This window comes from Pholis gunnellus (assembly GCF_910591455.1).
Source record: "Pholis gunnellus genome assembly, chromosome: 5".
Classification (NCBI taxonomy): domain Eukaryota; kingdom Metazoa; phylum Chordata; class Actinopteri; order Perciformes; family Pholidae; genus Pholis; species Pholis gunnellus.
This window is the reverse complement of record NC_136531.1, coordinates 9,272,126-9,287,065: the sequence shown is the minus strand read 5'-3', so window position 1 is coordinate 9,287,065 and position 14,940 is coordinate 9,272,126. Positions and strand designations below refer to the sequence as shown.

General features: G+C 43.4%; 1 protein-coding gene across 2 annotated transcripts in view; it reads right to left on the bottom strand.

The window, feature by feature from the left end:
* The window catches only part of gab1 (GRB2-associated binding protein 1), a 47,046-nt gene that overhangs the window by 17,785 nt on the left and 14,321 nt on the right, over positions 1-14,940 (bottom strand). The window lies entirely within an intron of this gene.

The following is a 14,940-nucleotide window of genomic DNA, read 5'->3' as shown; positions in this document are numbered from 1 at the left end:
GAGAGTTGAAATTCAGGCAAAGCAATCAGGTGAGATCTATGATTTAATTTTGGGTACATAAATAAAGGACAGTTTAATAATAAAATCCTTATCCTAAAGTGCATTAAAGAGACAGACAATAAGACCCTTCTTATCTGGGACAATTTATTAAATCAGTGATTCATTACTGAATCATTTTTGAAATTCAAAATACAGAGCTAATTCAATCATGACAGAAAAAACAAACCATAAAGCTTGAGAACTTGTTTACATCTCACACATAGCAGTCATGTCATGTGTTGTTGTTGTTGTTGTTGTTGTTGTTGTTGTTTAAAAGATGTAGGTCAGTGAGAGTGAGAAGCCTCTTCAGCCCTTCGAAAGCAAATACGACGTCACATTGTTCTGTTTCTAGATTGTGTTTTCCACCTCATGGTGCTTGTAGTTATATTTAGAAAACATACCCAGCAGTGATTCATATAAATGCAGACTCAAGAGGGTCATGAACTCTCGATTTTGCCGAGTCATTGTAGTCAGGCTGCATGTTTTGTTTTTACGGCTCAAAACGATGCTCTCCACAAAATACTGGCAAAAGTTGTCTGAGCATATTTGCTGGATTTTATCATAAGATAAGCAAGTCATCCAAAAATGATTCACTCCCCTTTGTTGCTTAAGCTAGGGGAAGTATGTATGGACACTTTGTCTAACCGAATACTGCAATATTCCACCAGGAATCAAATAACTGATCGAATACCAGAAACTTTTCCAGTGCCGTTTGAAATGTTAGTAAATGATAGACAAAGAACACAAACAAGCAGCACAGAGATCAGACAGATCAGGAAGCAGTCCAACCGAGTGTGAGGAATGCGAACTCAAGCTTTTCTGTTATTGTTTTGGGGTACGATTTTGTCCGTATTAACAATGCCGTGCATGTGGGGTTTTTTTTCATCCCGTAGCTGTTTTTCCAACCACAGGGTGTCCTTTGTTAGAGGGCCAAGCCCCTGACTGAGACAGCATGATGAGCATCAGACTGTTCCCTCCACAAACAGGATGAAGAAACAACTTGAGGATCTGAAAAAGAGCCTGGCTTTTAAACTGCAGGCACACGGATATACAGGAATCACAGGGACAAAAACATGAAACGCACGCGCACACACACAAAAAGAAAACACAACTCACATCCCACACTGACATATTGCACACACACACACGTGCAGCACATGTTTCAGACAGTGTAGTTCAAAAGGACAGCGTTATATAATCGCAAACACACCCACATAGTCCGAATGAGGCTTAAACCTATTAACCTGCACGCTTTGAGGCAGGCCTCCTTAAATACCAAATTTAACCGTAAAAGCTGAAGTGAACGTGCTAAAACAACAGTGATGTGTCTGCGTTGGGTTGGTCGCACAAAGGCGGTGGGTGTGGAGAGGGAACCTCTCTCTCTCTGGCACATGACAAAGCAATCTTGGGTCAAGTTACCCTGTGGGGAACAGAAGGACTGAGAGCTTGGGTTACAGCGAGGCCGGGCCCGCCCAGGGTGAGAAGTTTGACAACTGGGGAAGTTATGCTGAAGACAAGAGGCAAGTGAGACCTGTTTAATCAGACTGCCTCGCAGTCATCGAGGAGGAGTTCCTTGTAAAATTCATGAGAAAACAACCAGTTACTTACAGCTAAGCGACATGAACCAAACAGAGGCCGACATAAGATACACACACTGTGCTGATACCTCCCAGTACATTTAATATTTAGATATCTGAGAAATGCTGAATGTATTGCTTGGTCTGCTCTTTGACATTGACTTGGTGGCTGCAGTTTCTGCACAACAAAAACTGAAACGGCTTTAAGAACAGCACTTGACAATACTGATCGATCATAAAAATGTGCAACTATAAAAAAAAAAGGAGGGGGGGGGGAGCTATAACAGGAAGAATATCGAATGAAAAACATCAAAACATTTCATCACGTACAACAAAGAAGAGATTAATATAGCAAGACAAAAGATAAATATACCAAATTAATAATTAAGTATAAAAGATGTAATGGGCCAAAAATAGTACAGCCAGGAAATAATCAAAGAAGATGTGTCTACAGCCGTTCACTGCTGGGGCAAGACAGTCAAAATGCATTAATCTCAAAATAAATGAGATTAAGTTATAATGTAAAATAAAGAAAAGAATGTAACTAAAATGTTATAAGCAGCGGTCTTCGATTCAAAGAAGAGAAGAGAATCTGCAGCCACTGTTTCTGAAGTGCCACATTAGCGCGGTTACAGAGACGAGTGGTTCTGGGATGACAAGCTGTGTGCTAGCTTGAGCATCTCTCCTCCATCTGTGGACTTTCACACAGCTCTGCTCGTGCACAATTATGCACACTTGCACCACTTGATTTGTACCACCCATTCAGCACCAGAAAACATGCATTAAAAACAAAAACGTATGTAATGATGCAAAAAATGAATAACGTATCCCAGAGTCAGAAACATCCATACTTGACATGCATATGGACACGGGGCTTCATTTATATGCAGGAAAGTGGAAGAAATCAGGTTAAGACAGGAAGTCAGACAACACATTTACATGCAGTGCAATAACTCAGTTACTGTAAAATCCACATTTGCGTGCAGCTGGTCAGTAATTTGATTTCTCCTCTGCCGTCCACCATGTTTTTGAACCAATGCGGGCAGATTTTAAGTGCGTTAGTGATATGCACTGCAGCCTGAAGTGTTCTTTTTCTCTTTTTTTCTTTTTTTACTAAAAGCGTTTGGGCTGAGAGCGCAGTGGGAGATCAAGCACTTGTAGTGAGACAACACACAGGTTTTTTTCCCCTCATGTGCGAATGTGTCTGCATTTAAATAAGACAGTTCAGCTGAGGAAACTTAAAAAAAACAGTAATTTATCTTAGAATTTGTTTCACTTGTAGTTGGACTTTATTTATATAAGATGCAAGGATGCACCACTACGAGTAACCATCTTGCCTTTCATCCCTATGATTTGTCATGCATGCACACTCTTGTGGCAGACTTGTTGAAAACCTGCTCGTGTGGTCAAAACTCTTTCCCTTGTTTCTCACGACTAGATTTAGTCAATTTGACGCAGAATCCCGACAATAAATGAGCCGATAGAAAGACATCGACTGCGCCAATTTCCACCACAAGTGTCTTATTTTTGCTGTCAACAAAAATGCCAACAGAATAATTTGACGTATGATATAATTACATAGAAAGTCACATCTCTTCGTGTGTGTGTGGGTGTAAACACACTGAATATCAACATGACCACACTAGAGTACTTTGAACCCAATGCCACAAACAAACAGTGAAATAGTGTCAACACATACTGAGTAGTTGTCCACCATTACATACCTCCTGTCAAGGCTCGTGAAGAGCACGATGAGGCATCTAGTCCTGCTTTTCTTTTGTGTATTCCATTGTGTCCGGTGTAAAATTAATGGCTAAATCCCACCTGGTCCGAGCCAGGGTCAAGTTAATGACTGACGGAAACATACACATCCATTAGAGTCTTCCTTAATCCACCGAAATGATTGTGAACCGTTCGGCTCACTCAACAATCGCAGAGCCCACTTCGGCTCGTAGGAGTCTAGTGTTCACGGGCCCCAGGGTTGGGAATGGGACGGCATGGGACGATACCGGACTGGGATGGTGGGGGCTTCCCTAGCATGGCAGCTGTCCCCGCCAACCCCTCTCTACCCCCCACCTCCCCCCTCGTTTCTCCAAGCGTTCCTACTGTCTTTTGATAGGGTGAGACACAGGAAGACACCCTCTATTCGCCCACCCAGGACCTACAGCCTATGGGGCCAGACAGAGAGGGCATTGAGGGTCTGACTAAGAAGATGACCGGGGAAGGAAGGGTGGGAGGGTTGAGGGGAGATGCCAACTGAGTGGAGTCATGCTGCCGTCAGAGGCCTTCTGACCCGACATCACTGGAGCATGACAGAGGCAAAGATGGAGAGAGAAGTAGGTTAAGTGCGTAAGCAGGGAGAAAATACGCACAAATAGAAGATTTAATATAGCATTATGAGCTTATTTGCTTACTTAATGAGCAGTTGATATCCCCCTCATGGGGCACTGGCTGGCATCAATAGAGACATTATCGCCAAAGCCATGTGACTATTCTTAGAAATGTCTTAACTATTGCAGCTCCATAGCTGTAACGTGTTCAGCGTCTTCTCCCCGTTGCCGGACGTAAAAGAATGAAATGAGCCATAGCATTCCCACATCAGACTGTCCTACTTGGTAACACGCCATGCCAAAATCCAAACCAGGAGAAGCAAAGACATGAATGAGACAATATGGCAGCGCTGCATGTTGATTAAAGACTTGGCAAGACTCCTAAGTGCAGTAAGATGTGAACAAAAAGACAGTGGAACTGAGCTCTTATGTTTTAGCCTGCAGCTGCTAAAAATAAGTGTGTGGCCAAATACAAGAGTTTGATCTGATCTATTAGTCTAAATGTAAGAAACTAGTTTCTGGTGAACCATCCTGCAAACACCACTCAAGCTCCACCAACTCCGCTTTTACTGCGCTTAAAAGGCTAATTGTGCTTCATGGTTTCGATAGATTAATGCGGCCTAAAAAGCCTTTAAGTGCACTAATTGCTAATGTGAATGTACTGTCATCACAGGCTGTTAAACTACACACTTAAACTCATCCTCCATATCTCTAATGGTACTGAGACAGGCCTGTGGGTTACTGCGTTTCTGCAGTAGCAGCAGTTGGGACATTAGACTGCGTCTTCAGGATGTGGACAGGTCTCCCCTGACACTGCTGTTGGGACAATAAGTCACAATGACAACGGCGTCATTTGTGTTTCAACTGATTCATGTGTGCCAGTCAGCGTTTAATGCAGGCAAACACGTGCCCGCTTTGCACATTACATTCAATGAACCAAAGACGATTGTAGGGCATTTAAAAAAAGGACACTTAATAGATTGCCAACACTAAATCTTAAGCTTTGCACTCCCACATGTACTCTCACTGTGAAACAGTGACGCTTTTATGTTTACTGCAGAGGCAAGTTTACAAGCTAGCCTGGGTAACCTATGACTTCATAGATTGAAATGTTTCTGGTATATGTGCTGCTGCAGCTGCAGCATGTGCACTCACTCAACACAACTGCACAGACAACATCCAAACACGCCTCCAATCTACGGACGTTTTTTTTGGAATAGGAGGTTAACGGAGAACACAGAACACATTCTAGTCCTAGAAAGCATACAACCAAATAAACATGGCTAAGGGAAGTGCGCAGCAAATATGCCACATCAGAAATCCTAATATATAGGCACTCAGGGTTCCATGCTTCTTTTAAAAAAGGCCAGCATCCATGTCTCAGTATTCAGTTGAGATACACGGTCCTTGCACCGATAGAGAAAACAAAACGGCAAGATAAAAAATGTGTGTTATGATATAAATCAAAAGCGTTGTCTCACTCTGGGAGGAGAATCTGTGCGTGGTTGTCCTATAGTGCCGTCAGAATTGCATCTGAGGGGGGGGGGGGGGGTCATCACAGCCAATAAAAGGTGCTAAATTTGAAATTCATGACATATCTAGTACAATACAATACAACACAATACAAAGGAATTTGTATTATTTGTATAGTCTCTGCTGATTTCACTTGGGAATGCACTTAGTGTCATTATTGTGCGTTCCCGAGTGAAATCAGCAGCACAAGCCACTCAAAAGAAAAAAGGCCCTGGTGCATGATTCATCTCTATCTACAGTAAATCAGTGGTTTGAGAGCATTATCTGAGCCTTCTCCAGTTCTCACCCAGGATGATGTGTTAGCATTAGCTTAGCTCACAGAATCTGGGTGCAGAGTTAGCACTTAGCAGCATGCGAGCGGCCGGGCCATCTGTCCCGTCTGAGTGGGCTGTGGGTAAATGACCTGCACCCCAGCTGCACTGACTCATCCCGACTGGGACAGCTTCTCCGTTTGTCCCTCAGAAAAACACAAGAGGAAGGGACGGAGCGAGGGAGAGACGGGGCGCAGATAAGAGCGCAGGGTGAAGACGAGGGAAGGAGGGTCAAGATTTTGGTTGATAGCCGAACAAATTAGTACGTGGTATTGTTTAATCTGCCAGAAATCACAACCAGACCACATTTTATGGCCACGCAGAAAACAAGACCACCTATTTACGGTCAGTTTTGTCACTGGCTCACTTATGCTCACACAGTCTCTCTATCTCTCTCTCTCTCTCTCTCTCTCTCTCGCAGGAAATTAAACATACAACAGTGTGTCAATATCTGTGTACTCTTCGGGGAAGTCCAATTAGAAGGAATGAGGACGCTTAGAGCGAGCTGAGAAAATGGGATGGAAACATCAGGTGCTGTGATCTTTCTCAGCGTTCAAGTGGGGGAAAAATATAAACATGACATTCATTACTTATCGCTATATCAGAAAGCAATTCATTTTATTTCCTTTGTCTTCAAGAGTCAATATGTTTAAAGGAAATGTTTCATAATTAAGGAGGAGTCCGTGAAATGTTACACAAATCAAGGACTGGCTTTCAGAGAGTGCGTGTGACATTTTCAATAATCTTATAGCAGACACCTGGATATTCAATCACCGCATTTGCTGGTGAAGAAAAGTAACAGAACTACAAAATATTTCCATGACACTGCAATCTGACCCAAATGCAATAAACAAATACGCAATCTTGTAGACCGCAGTGCTTCCCTTAGCCTCACTATCGGGACCGTAGGACTGTGCTGAACAAAGGCTGTTTCTAAGAGAGGAGTGTCAAGAGCGTCAGAGGTTTTGGCGCTCACAGTGTTGGTGACGAGGTCTGGAGCAGGAGAAGGAGGAGGAGGGGGGGGGGGACAAAAGCTCCTCTATGCTTAGTGCCGCAACTTGTATAAATCAGTCTTTGTTCGCGAGACGTGACTGGGATTCTTGCTAAACAGCTATTTTTACATCCTTGAGCACCAGAGAGGGCAGTTAACGTACAAGTAAGAGTGCACGGCCTTTTGGCTCAGTGAGGCCGCTCAGGTCCAACGTCATCGGCCCTCCGCCTGCTGGAAGGAGAGGGGACTTCCATGAAACATGTACTTGCCTGAGCAGTGGGCGGTTAACAGTCAGCCGACCAGCCAGCTTCTGACACTCCTGATGGAGACTTGTTAGATAAACCCAACGGGCACTGCTCGACCTGACATGAACAACATCCACAGCAGGTGGGAAGCTCAGTATCTGATTCACAACAGATGAAGTGAAGAACCGTCTGGCAAACACCACCTTAACCAATCCCCCCCCATATGCATCCAAACCGTGTTCTCGATCACTCATCTATACACCAATAAAGATTAGGATCCAGCATGTAAATGTTAAGCTTAGACAGGCTATAGATATCTCTGAAGGTTTTGACAACTCCATACTTAATTATCTCCATTTAGTCCATTTCAGGCATCAAGCACTGTGTGCTATTTTTGAACGCATGCGGTTAGTTCACATTTAAAGTCAAAGTAAACTAAACCCAAGCAGTCACAATTGAACCGGTAACACTGGCTATTTATAGATATAATGCTCTGCTTTGTTTTGTGTTTAAAAAAAAAAAAACAATTGTGTAACTGGATCCAAAATAGAATGGAAATTGATAACACACGCTCTAAACAATCTTTGGTGAACTAATAAGCACTTTGTCCTGATCCCACAGCATCGGTACCAACCGTCATGTCCAAACACTAACCGCCATCACCAAGACTGAGCGCCACAAAAATAGAAAAAAAAGACTTCAATATTCCCATAAATGTTGAGACTCCTGTTGAAGAACGTGAGTGAATAACAGTGACCCTACCTTGCGAGCTGTATGTCCATGGGAGCTGTTTACTTCTGAGTCTCGTTTCTGTTACTGAAAGTGAGTGGAAGCGATTGCTGCGTGTTGTTTGTTGTTGTTGTTTTTGCGCCTTCTGACTTTATCATGTGCAGCCGTGTGTGTGTGAGGGTCTAGTGTTCAAGACCTCTCCCTCCTCTGAACTTCCTGTTCTATGTAATCAGGTTGTCCCAGACCCTCTTAACTGCCACTGCTCTATCAGAGGGGGGGGGGGGGGGGGGGAGGAGACCAAAGAGCGTGCGCTAAGTTGACAAAAATGAGGTGAGAGTGCACCCCAATAAATAACAGTGAAATGTTTCATTTTAACAATGAAGTTACAATTTGGCTCTTCTTTTCTTATAATTCTGGCCACCCAATGCAGGTTTTTAACAAGTCCAGTTTCACCAAAGTACACACTAAATGAGCGTTAAGTCTGTACGGCACACGACGCCCTCTACTCTCAGACCTGCGATTATTGCGGCACGGTAAACAGCCAGAGACTACCTGGACTGTCCAACTGCCTTTGTCTCCCTAAATGACATTGATTTAGAATGATCTTTCACTGTGTTATGCCATTCCTGACATCCTGCTTCAAGAGGAAACGCATCACATTAAGGAAGTAAAGACAGCGTTTCATGGGGGCTTTAAAGCCCGTCTCCTCTTACCACTCGTGTTGCATGTCTTAATGGTTCTAATGCATCCCCGTCCCCAGATAAAACATTCCTTTCTTCATTCCCTTTGCTAATCAAAAAGGTCTATGCAGCTCAGAGCTATTGACAAATCACTTTCCTTGTTTTTCTCTTCCCAGTGTTGCATCTGAAGGCTCCATCCTCGTCTCTGGATCGGAGCCTTCCTCTGCTTCCTGTAGAGACTTTATGATTCTGTTCCCCATCTGCACTCTCAATGAAAAAAAGGTCAGAGATGCCACAGCATGGACAGCTTCCTCTACATGCCTGCTTCACAAAAGCTCTCCCCTGGCAGCCGGGGACACTTCTACTAATGCTGCAAAGACAGCTAGTCAGTGACTGGAGGTCTTTTTAAAGTGAGGAGATAACAAGGGCTTACAGAGCGCAGGGAAATGTAAGAAAGCTCTCACCCAGATTTCCGTCCAATATGAAAGTCACTGATTTGCGATCCTGTCCTCTGCCTTTGTGTTCTCTCGCAGTGCGCATGTTTGATGGCCGCTTTTTTCACCATTTCAGTGGCAATAATGTGCTTTTTATTATGTTGTTCTAACACAGTGCAGCACAAAAACAAGTGATGTTGCCGGGCAGCCTGAAGGAAGCTAAGTCATGCATGAAAGCCTTGCAGACTGCACCTTTCTGCATAAACAGAAGTACTTTTAACCCTAAACATAGCAGCCTTAAGCCCTCAACAACAGAGGTGTAGAATTAGTATTATTACTCAGCCATGATTTGAATATTTCCACATTGAATTTCAATTGAATATTGAATAACACTAACAAACTATTGTAAAAGTAGTCCTGTATAGATAAAATGGAAACAATTGACAAAAATTGATAAATAGGAAATATTAAAGTCTCTTTTCCTTGCACCCATAGTAGGATTGAGGCCGAAGACAGCAGAGGAAATACACAAAGAGAAATAGAGTGAGGACAAGCTAAAGATAGGACCACCCAGGCAAACAGCAACACTAGCTTAGGTGTGACTGTGTGTGTCCGACTGAACCCGCACATGTCCATCTGACAAACACCCACAGAGGCAAAATTGTAACTCCCCACTGTATCTGAACTTATCAATTATCATGCGTATCCACCCCATAGCGCTGCTCCCATGTGAGAGTCAACCTCTTCATTTCTCTCTCTCTCTCCAAGAGAAAACAAGAACAAATCTTTGTTAAACTGAAACATCACATCCTCGCTTTGTGTGCAAGCGCCCCATCTTCCCACACAGGTCAGAGACACAACAGTGAGAATCTCAAGTCTCGATTCTTCCAGAAGAACCGAAGCTCAAGATCCAGGGTTCCTAAGAAACGAGACATCCATTTTGAATGGACTGCAAAATGACTAACCTCGCATAACACAAGGCCGTATACGCTGTAGGTGCTCCTAATTATCCGTGTTCTAGTTTTGCCTTAATCGTCACAAGAGAGACGATCGAGAGTGGACGAAATGACGAGTGACAAGAAACACAAATGTAGCTACGGATGTTAAAAGGACCGTAAGAATCAATGATTTACAACGACTTTGATACTTCCTCATTCTGTGGCTGCACATTAAGTCAGCACACAGCTGGGAGATGTAAATGTAAACTAAAATGGTTTATGATCCATCTGGTTGACCAACATGGACAAAATGAATCGAGCAATTTCTTTGTTTCTTCTTGCTGTGCTTGAAATCTTGTGGAAATATTCCACTTGTTATCATGCATTTAGACAACAGTTGTGAATCACAAGCATTTCCTCCAAAAATGCGATTATATGAAACAACTATGAATAATACTATTGAATTATTCCATAACCAGATAGCAAGTTAATGGGCTTCTTTACAAACACCGCTGCAGCGGGCTACAAGGCCAAACAAGTTAGCTCCATACCATAAAACAGAGCAGTCGTTTTATGCAGCTGGGCTGTGAAGGTAACGCTGGTCTTGCTAAAAAACTGACATCTGCCATGTAAAGTAAAGACGGTGTTCATATGTTTTTATGTGTGATAATGTTATTACCGAATGCTTCAAAGTCAGAACGTGAGATATACTTTTCCTAACACCAACTTTGAGCAGCTGTGTCTACAAAAGCAGCTCCTCACTGAGAGTGTAGGTTACATCAGCATGCTGGCATGCTTATATGCAGGCTCATCAACCGCGTATTGATCCATAAAGGAGCACCCCATGATCAAAACGTGTCGGTTTTCTCTCCCTTCTCCGTCAACACAACCCCCTTGCTCTCTCTCCCTCGATTTGCCATCCCACAGTCGCTCTCTTTCATCTGCAGCTGTGAAATTCTCACCCAGTCAGGCGCCATCTGACCCCAGCCCCAACGATCTACGGTAACCGTCCAAAGAACACAGACCGTGGTAGTCATACTGCTATCTCTGCAAACAGCGCACACAAAGACCAACATTTTCATGAAAGACTGTCTGAAAGGCGAACAGGTGTTCCTAATTTATGGGCTTTTCACATGTGACCCGATAACAAGTCGATGTCGAGGTTTTTCCAAAACTATCTTACAAGAAAAAAAACTATTACTACCCACAAGTACTCAGACTGAGACCCTGTCTTTACAAAGAGGCCCATTGTGGAATCATTTAACAAGGTTTAAACCGTGATCAAACTTTGGCTCTTTCCACAAAACGTTTGACAAAAACTATCTGCAGAGGAAATAGAGACACTTACCAAAGTTGTCAACAGCAGGTATTCTATTCTCTGCTTTGTTGGAAAGGTATCTCACCGGCTAATTCTATGGTCTTTTGCACCTTTTCCATACATCCCAGGACCACCGTGCCGCTGTTACTCCAGTGTGTTGGATAGGCAAATGTGTAATCGCTGTCGTTGCCGTACACTTTCTCCTAGGGCGGGACAGGATCTCTCAGTCAAGTAATAATTCCGTATCATTCATTAGAGTATCCACAGACTGGGGGAGGGATGGACCAAGAGAGAGGGTGAGTGAGCGGCAGAAGGTGGGGAAGACGTAGCAGAGGAGAGCGCGACGAAACGAGGGACTGATCGGTAGTCTTGTGCTGTGGCGGGTCTCGTTCTCCTTCGGGATGATTCAATCAATTTTCTACCAACCGCATTTGACATCTGCCACCTCCCAATAACAATAAGCCCCACCCCCCCCCCACCCCCCTCCCCCCCCGACAAACACAGCTACCCCCTGGCCTCTCTACGCAGCTTTCAGACAGGTTAGGTTCAGACTTAAACCCTGCAGGCGGGGTGAAGCATTAACTCAGTGGAGAGCAGGTTTAAACATTAACACAACCTCACACCATGTATGACTGGGGGAGCGTAGAAGCGTCGGTAATCACATATAATGAAGGAAACTGTTCAGCAGTCACGGTGTTAGCCTTCTTCTTCAAAACTAAACCAGCTACCGCTCACTGTGTTTTCCAGGAAACGTGGGGCTTTGTGAAACACAGAAGTGGAGAAAAAAAGAAGAAAAAAAAAAAACACACACAAGGCAAAATAACATCCCTTGGTGGAAGTTTCCACTTTGTTAGCGCTTTTTATCTTCCTGGTCATCTGTTCTCGACACACACACACTCTGGACAAAAAAGATTTCCGGTTTTGCCTCCTTTTGTCACTGTGGTTGTGTTTGGGGGGTCGGTCGGGAGCTAACTTTAGAACCTCTTCTATATTAACATTTATCTAATGCTGCAACAGCTCATGTCTCGTATGTTCAAATACTGTTGCTATATAAGCAGAGAGCAAATCACATCTGTACTGTGAAAACCTCAATAACCAGATTTGATGATTTGCTCACATTAGACGGCAGGTTTCTTTTCTTACAAAATGTCTGACCTGTGTTGGAGGAAGTGGTACGGAAATGTGACGTTAGTTGTGAGTGAGATGATCCTCTTTATTCTAAAATGACACTGAGCAACTAACTGCATACGGTGTACGTGCTGCAGCATTACTCTACCTCCACTAAAAACAACAATCAAACATATATGTGTATGTTTATACATTTCACAGATGGACAAAGGTACTGATGAAATATTTGCTTGACTTCATGCGATGCCTGTCTGTGAACATCCCGTACAAATTGGTGACATTCTGATCATTTCCAGAAAGACATGTGATAAAAGGCAGAAGCCTACAATTTCATCATTTTCAGTTTTGAAAATAAGCAGTTTTGGGGAGGATCCACTCATCAACCAAGAAACACATTTTGCAGCAACATATTTGTATTCCAACCATACTTTGTTGTACCTCAAAAAACTAAAGCCTTTTGGGGGATTTGCTCCTCTACTGATGTCCTGGTTTGTAGCTGTTACCCTCTATAAGAAGAGTCAAAGGAGAAGGATATAAATAGAGCAATCAACCTATTTTATAACTAAAGACACGTACCTCGCGGGGCCACAATTTCTGGCTACCCACGTGCACATACACTGCAAATCGTGTTAATTGGAAAGACTGACCGAGCCATAGATACCACTGCACGGGTCTACAGTGAGGGGCCCTGCCATCACAATATGTATTTATACATTGCACAGCCCACCCTCGTGCTTACCTGCAGGTCATAAAACTCACGTAGGAATCCGTGTCTAATTTTGTAATATTCATGTTGTTGTTTTTAACGTTAATGTTAAAGTGCAACAGAGTGGAGCAAATTATGTGGCACTCAAATGGCTGTTTAAGAGCCGTTGACATGCCGGTAAAGGGCTTTGAATGTCTTGACAAGAAATAATGAATATCTCCACACTGTCAGGTGTTGGGAATGTTACAATAATCAATCAAATACATTGGCACAACAACACAGCACTGAGCCTGCCAGTAACCATAAAAAACCAAGTGTCACCTGATTGCGGAACAAAGGCTTGGAGAGAAGACGAAGTAATCACAGAATGAACTTTGCTCATTCTTTCAGGTCGCTGAGGCCTTAAGACTTTTTTTTTTTAAATGCAATGTTGCAAACATTTCAACGTTCTCACGCCAGAGCTGTCACCGCACTCGCACTCATGGCCATGCATGGGCAAGGCTCTCACTTATCTTTATAGGATTTATTATACATATTTATTATTATTATTAACACTAAGGGTCACTCATACACTGCATTGTAACCATTTGGTTTAATGCCGATTGCATTTCTCTATGATTCCCTTCAGGATTCATCTGTTCAGCTGTAACATCGGATCAATGCTTTTGACAGCTCGATGCCCCCAAACACAGCATTACGGTGGTATTGAGGTTCTGCGTCATCAAATTTCCGCCCACTTCCTGTCTTCCATATTTTCGCCCCAAACACTCCACGCTGATGTTAAAGAAGAATCGGTTTGACAGTTAAGTCCGTATCTAACCTTCAGCTGAGAGAAACGAGCTAACGTTTGTAAAACCCCGACAGCGACAGTTTTCAAATGAAGATTCTAAAACGACAAGCTTGCCAATTATCGAAATGCAATTCGTGGCTCTTTTACCTGGTTCTGAAGAGTCCAAGCTTTGCACGGATAAAAACGAGGAACATTGCGATAGAAGCAAGGTAAGCAAGCTGCTGACCGGCCACTGTTGTCGAGTGAGTATGGCCACTTTCCTGCCTACCCTGCTGACTTCCCTTCCCTCCTCTTTACTCCGTCAAGTCTGCAACACCCTGCTCCAATAACCCCTGACCTGCAGGAAATAGACACAATGGACTGAAAATAACACACACACACACACACACACACACACCACCTCCCCTGGCAACAACTGCCCACCCCTACCCCCTACTACACACCACTTCTCCACTACAGCACACCGGCCCAGCATAGGTGGGTAGAACCAAAAATACCAGTCACCACTCAACGAGCTGTGCCCACAAGCTAAAAAAAAGAAAAAAAAGAAAAGAAAGGTGCACCATCCCACGTTGAATTCGCGTAGTGGCTTTTGATTCACTCCTGCACATGCACAAGTCAGGTCCATCCATATTATTATAAATAGGTTCCTTCTGAGATATTTTAACATCAAATGCTTCAATACGAGCCTGCAGCTCTCGGTGAAGCAGAAGGTTTCACACTACAGCCGGTTGTGGGTTGAGCGCAGACTCATGATGGTTCCCACTGCTTCCTGTAGGGGAACACACTGCAAAGGTGAGATGGATGACTTCTCCGCGGTCGGGCATGAAAAGCATCTGTGGGTGAGTGTGTGGATTTACGTGTGTTTATGTGTGAGTGTTTGGATTATATCTTTAATGAGGATGTGTTCAAATCAATTTTCTTAGCATGCATTACACGGCAATTAAGCAACAGAAAGTGTGGTTTGTATATTCTAAGGCTTTCTGATTGATTACAATTCAATAAGATTTTTTTAAAAAGCTTAGTAGTTGGTATACCTTGTTAATATTGTGTTAGTCCACTCTGTGTGTGTGTGTGTGTGTGTCTAACCCAATCGTTATCCATGCAGGGAGCAGCAGCAGTCTAATCCAATCAGTCCAATGAAAATTATTCCAAATTGCATTTAGTGGCCAGTGAGAGGTTGCCTTAGAC